General features: G+C 48.0%; 1 long non-coding RNA gene across 1 annotated transcript; it reads right to left on the bottom strand.

Annotated features, from left to right (window-relative positions):
- Window positions 1-4,169: 4,169 nt before the first annotated feature.
- LOC138846769 (uncharacterized) lies at window positions 4,170-5,728 on the bottom strand. The gene is made up of 2 exons (XR_011384308.2): window positions 5,567-5,728; window positions 4,170-4,920 (listed from the first exon to the last, which is right to left on the bottom strand). It is a non-coding gene; the product is annotated as an uncharacterized LOC138846769 (long non-coding RNA).
- Window positions 5,729-5,740: the final 12 nt, after the last annotated feature.

Here is a 5,740-nt window from a genome sequence, read left to right as displayed (position 1 = left end):
TGGTGGACTGCTTGGTTCTTCCATTCACCCAACACTGAGAATTAATGTGTAGGGTAGCAGGAGAATATCATTTAATTTGGGCAACAACCCTACTGGAAGGTTCTGCTGTGCTATGCTGACTCAGATGGATCAACACCTTGTCCAGGATCACATAAGCTACAGAGCTGAGATCTGACCCACGTGTGACTGTTTCTTTGTACAAAGATTTGCACCTCTCACCTAGGAAATAAATACGAGTCTGAAGACATGGCTGCTCCAGGAGTTACTGTGTGCTAGTTTTCCAGTGGGTTTCTTGGATTCCAACACCAGCTCCACCCCTTACTGTGTATGTAACTTGGGGAAGTAACTGTCTGTTAATGCCTTACTATACCATCTGTAAAAGGTGGACTTGATAGTAGAGTATAAGCTCTCATCATCACGATTAGAACCATTATTTGATTCATTCAACAAACTGTTGGTTACCATGGGTAAAGATATTTTGACCATTTTGTTTTAACACATATACATATACTCATTTGCTAATCTGTTGATAGAAGACCAACAGTTTTTGTTGTTTTTATTCCTAATGGGGTCTATGGACTTGCAATTTCCAGTTAGTCCCCTAAACAGGGAGCAGGAACACAGGCTTTCATGTAAAGCAATTTGAAAACAGAACCCTTTTATTTACTTAAAAGGCAGAGTTAGAGAGAGAGAGCGAGCGAGCGAGCGCTCTTCTAATTGCTGGTTTCCTCCCCAAATGTCTGCAATGGCTAGGGCTGAGCCAGAAGCTTCCTCTGGGTCTCACATGGGTGCAAGGACCCAAGGACTTGGGCCATCCTCTGCTGCTTTCCCAGGTGCATTAGCAGGGAGCTGGATCTGAAGTTGGGCAACCAGGACCCATATGGAAATGCTGGCACAGCAGGTGGTGGCTTAACCTGCTTATTCCACAGTGCCAGCCCCAGCAACTTTTTAGGCTAAAAAGAGGAAAATCTCATTTTTGTGCCTATCTTGGCAATTTGAATTTAACACATTTTTTCCATTATTTTTATTAATGACTGGCCTTTAACTTGTCTTCCCCAATCACTTAAGTTTATTTCAATGAAAGTAATTCCTAGGGCTGGTGCTGTTGGTGTAATAGGCCTTCGCCTGTGGCACCAGCATCTCATATGGGCACTGGTTTGTGTCCCAACTGCTCCTCTTCTGATCTAGCTCTCTGCTGGTGGCCTGGGAAAGCAGCAGAAGATGGCCCACGTGTTTGGGCCCCTGTACCTGCATGGGAGACCTGGAAGAAGCTCCTGGCTCCTGGATTTGGATTGGCCCAGCTCCTGCCATTGCAGCAGATGGAAGACATCTCTCTCTGTCTCTCCTTCTCTCTGTCTGTAACTCTGCCCCTGAAAAAAAAAAGTAGTTATTCACCTATGTACTCTATATTTTCATGGTTTATGTTAGTTAATTGTATTACCTAACTGAAACAGATCCTATTAGCATGAAAAATTGGGAATAAAATACAACCTGCTCTTGGTAATCACACAACTGAACTGACAGAAGGAAGGCAGGTGTGAGAGGATGCAGGCTTACTGGATAAGCGTTATGCTAGCCATGGGCATTAGCTGAGCCCTCCACATCCACAGGTATGTTTTACAAAGGTGCTGGAGAATCCAGAGATCACATAGAAAGTCAGGTTTGGGGCCGGAGCTGTGGCATAGCAGTTAAAGCTGCCACCTGCAGTGCCCCAACTTCTCCTTCTTTCTTTGTGTAACTCTGACATTCGAATAAATAAATAACTCTGAAAAAAAAATTCAGCCTATGAGCTAATGAGGCCATGAAGGTAAATATTAAAAAAAAAAAATAGTGAAGTCTCAGAGAGAGAGATTCTACTGAGTCAACCTCACAGGGTTAAGGTTTGAATGAGATAATAGTTATACAACATAATGCTTGGCACTGCTATTATCCGAATGTGTCCCCCCACATTCATGTTTCAGAAACCTACTCCCCTTGAGGCCAGCACTGTGGTGCAGCGGGTTAATGCCCTGGAATGAAGCGCTGGCATCGCATATGGGCGCCGGTTCAAATCCTGGCTGCTCCACTTCCGATCCAGCTCTCTGCTATGGTCTGGGAAAGCAGTGGAAGATGGCCCAAGTCCTTGGGCCCCTGCACCCGTGTGGGAGACCTGGAAGAAGCTCCTGTCTCCTGATTGGCGCAGCTCTGGCCGTTGCGGCCAACTGGGGAGAGAACCATCGGATGGAAGACCTCTCTGCATCTCCTTCTCTCTCTGTGTAATTTCTTCAAATAAACAAATAAACCTATATGTATTTAAAGAAGGGAAGGGAAGGGAAGGGAAGGGAAGGGAAGGGAGGGGAGGGGAGGGGAGGGAAGGCAGGGCAGGGCAGGGGAGGGGAGGGGAGGGGAGGAACCTACTCCCCAGTGGCACAGTGTTGGAGGTGGAGACTTTTGGGAGGTGTTCAGGGCATGAGGGGATGAATGCTAGAAAAAGAGCCTTTCTACCTCCGCCCTGTGAAAGCGCAGCAGGAAAGCCGACACATGACGCCGGCCCCTTTCTCTTGGCTCCCAAGCCTCCAGAACTGTGAAAGAATAAACCTCTCCTCTTTATAAATTACCCAGCATGAATTACTCTGTTACAGCAGCACAAAGTAAACAAAGAGAGCCCACAGTATGTTCTCAATTAAGGTTAATTATATTATCTGGGGTGGTATTGTCTAATAAAAATCTAATGGGAGGGGCTGGCACTGTGGCACAGCAGGTTAAAGCCCTGGCCTGCAGCGCCGGCATCCCTTATGGGTGCCAGTTCAAGACCCGGCTGCTCCTCTTCCAATCCAGCTGTCTGCATGGCCTGGAAAAGCAGTGGGAGATGGGCCAAGTCCTTGGGCCCCTAAGCTGTGTGGGAGACCCGAAGGAAGCTCCTGGTTCCTGGCTTCAGAAGGGTGCAGCTCCGGTCGTTGCGGCCATCGGAGGGGTGAACCAGCAGATGGAAGGCCTCTCCCTCTCCCTCTCTCTTTTTTTTTGACAGGCAGAGTGGACAGTGAGAGAGAGAGGGAGAAAGGTCTTCCTTTTGCCGTTGGTTCACCCTCCAATGGCTGCTGCGGCCCGTGCACCACGCTGATCCAATGGCAGGAGCCAGGTGCTTCTCCTGGTCTCCCATGCGGGTGCAGGGCCCAAGCACCTGGGCCATCCTCCACTGCACTCCCTGGCCACAGCAGAGAGCTGGCCTGGAAGAGGGGCAACCGGGACAGAATCCGGTGCCCCGACTGGGACTAGAACCCGGTGTGCTGGCGCCGCAGGCGGAGGATTAGCCTAGTGAGCTGTGGTGCCGGCCTTCTAACTCTGACTTTCAAATAAATAAAATTAATCTTTTAAAAAAAATTTAATGGGAGCCACAGCTGTTATAAACTAAAAGCCACATAAAAAAAAAAAAAACAAGGCAGGCACCACGGCTCACTAGGCTATTCCTCTGCCTGTGGCACCAGCACCCTAGGTTCTAGTCCTGGTTGGGGTGCCAGTTCTGTCCCAGTTGCTCCTCTTCCAGTCCAGCTCTCTGCTGTGGCCTGGGAGTGCAATGGAGGATGGCCCAAGTGCTTGGGCCCTGCACCAGCATGGGAGCCCAGGAGGAAGCACCTGGCTCCTGACTTTGGATTGGAGTGCGCCGGCCATGGCCACTTGGGGGCGAACCAACGGAAAAGGAAGACCTTTCTCTCTGTCTCTCTAACTCTGCCTGTCCAAAAAAAAAAAAAAAAAAAAAAAAAAAAAAAACCCCACAGATTAAGCAATTTAAATAATATATGATTTAACTAAAAATATTCAAAATTATCCTTCCAATATGTAAGAGATTTAAAAATTATTAATTAGGTCAATTATATTCTTTTTGTATCAAATCTGTATTAAGCGTGTATTTCTTCCTTATGGCACATCTCAATTTGAATGCTAAATTTTCTTCAAATTATGGAACACAGAATTTACAGTGGAAGAGTAGAGTCACAGTTCTAAACTGCTCCAAAATACCTGTCCAATAACTGAATGTGTCAATTTTAAATTTCAATTGAACTAAACAGCCAGTTTCTACCCGTAACCCAAGCCTTCTGAAACAAGCAAACGAAAATGAATAAATAACCATCACAGTCACCGAAATAGGAGGCGAGCAGTAAATATGTAAAAACATCCAGTGCAGAAGTCAGTAGCTAGGCATAAGAACATCCTCCATTTAATACACTAGAATGAGATAAATCTTTGAGAACAAATTTTACTGTTAACTCTCATAATACAACTCTTTGAGGACAGAGATCCTGCATGGAAAGCTAGCACACAGTGAGTCCTGTTGTTAATTTAACAGTTAACACGCTTACGTATGACGTCAGTGGTCACCCCAGGCTCTTGACATGAGCTGCCTAGGCTATGGAAGCCTTTTGAATCTATTGTACCAATGTTAACATTTTAGTTCGGCAAAAATATTGTGATGACATGAGCTATGAATAATAGGAGAGGTGGGGTTAGGGATATACAGGAGCTCTCTATACCATCATTACAACTTCTCTGTGAATATAAAATTACTCCAAATAAAAAATGTTTAACATTGAAAAAAAAACCCTTTCAGTTACAAAATTCCTCAGGCAAGCTCCTAAGGAGAGGGGTATTTAGCCCAGTTTTGTTATGGTTTCCACATTAGTTTGGGTGTCTCCCCGAGGCCCAGGACACAGAGTCCTGCCCTTGGCCTCCCACCTCCTCCCCGGCCAGTAAGCAGCTTTGAAACCCACCCTTCAGGTCATGTAATTCTTCCACCCCGGATCTGAGGGCCTCAAGGGAGACGTAGAACACAGACGCTGGCTGCCACCTGCTGGCCACATCCAGCTATTGCTCGAACAAACGCAGAAGTGCAGCTGCTTCCCCACCGCTTTCTCAAACTGAGCTCCAGGAGGCGCCCGGCAGAAGCTGCAAGGGAGACCGGCCGGGGGTCAGACAGGGCGTCAACAGGACTGTGGGAGACGGGGGAGCTACCATAAATCTCCAGCAAAGTGGATCGAGACCCAGAGTTCGTCTCTCTTGAGAGACTTTTCAAGAAACCCCAATTCATGCGGAAAGCACCTGTTGTTTAGGCATGGGAACTGCTGGTGAACACACCTTGAAGCCGAAGCTGGCTGCGGTCCACGGCCCACTAGCTACTGACTTTGTTCTGACTGGATGTTTGCACATGTTTACTGCTCGCCTCCTATTTTAGTGACTGTGATGGTTATTTATTCATTTTTGTTTGCTTGTTTCAGAAGCAGATACAGAGACGGTGGTGGAGAGCGCCCATCCACCAGCTCACGCCACAAATAAACGCCTGGGACACTTACGAGAGAAAAATGCCGATTTTACCGATGGCAGAACTTAGCCATTCCATACCTGAGCTCCTAAAACACGCACCCTTCACCTCCGGTGAAATCGGGAGGTAGAGAAAATCCTGGAAGCTCAAATAATGTGTAGTATCGGGTAAAATACGATCCCGAACGTAGCAGCCGCAGTGTAGACCCCCCCACACCCCCGCAGTCACAACCCGCCACAGTCTCGGCAGCCCAAGCGGGGCCACAGCTCACACCTGCTCGCACGAGACTCATAATCTCGCCACGGTCACTTCAAAGGCCTTCGCGGTAGGCCCCTCCGGACCCTCCCCACCACCTCGCGTCCATCCTCGGAGTCGCCTCATCCGCGAGGCCGCCAGTCAGCCCACCGGCCGCGCAGGCGCAACACCGCCCAGCGCAGCCACGGGCCG

The sequence above is a fragment of the Oryctolagus cuniculus genome, chromosome 18 (assembly GCF_051225735.1).
Source record: "Oryctolagus cuniculus isolate XC-2025 breed Fujian yellow rabbit chromosome 18, ASM5122573v1, whole genome shotgun sequence".
In the NCBI taxonomy this organism is placed as follows: Eukaryota; Metazoa; Chordata; class Mammalia; order Lagomorpha; family Leporidae; genus Oryctolagus; species Oryctolagus cuniculus.
Note: the sequence above shows the minus strand (reverse complement) of the source record. Positions and strands in the feature narration are given on the sequence as shown.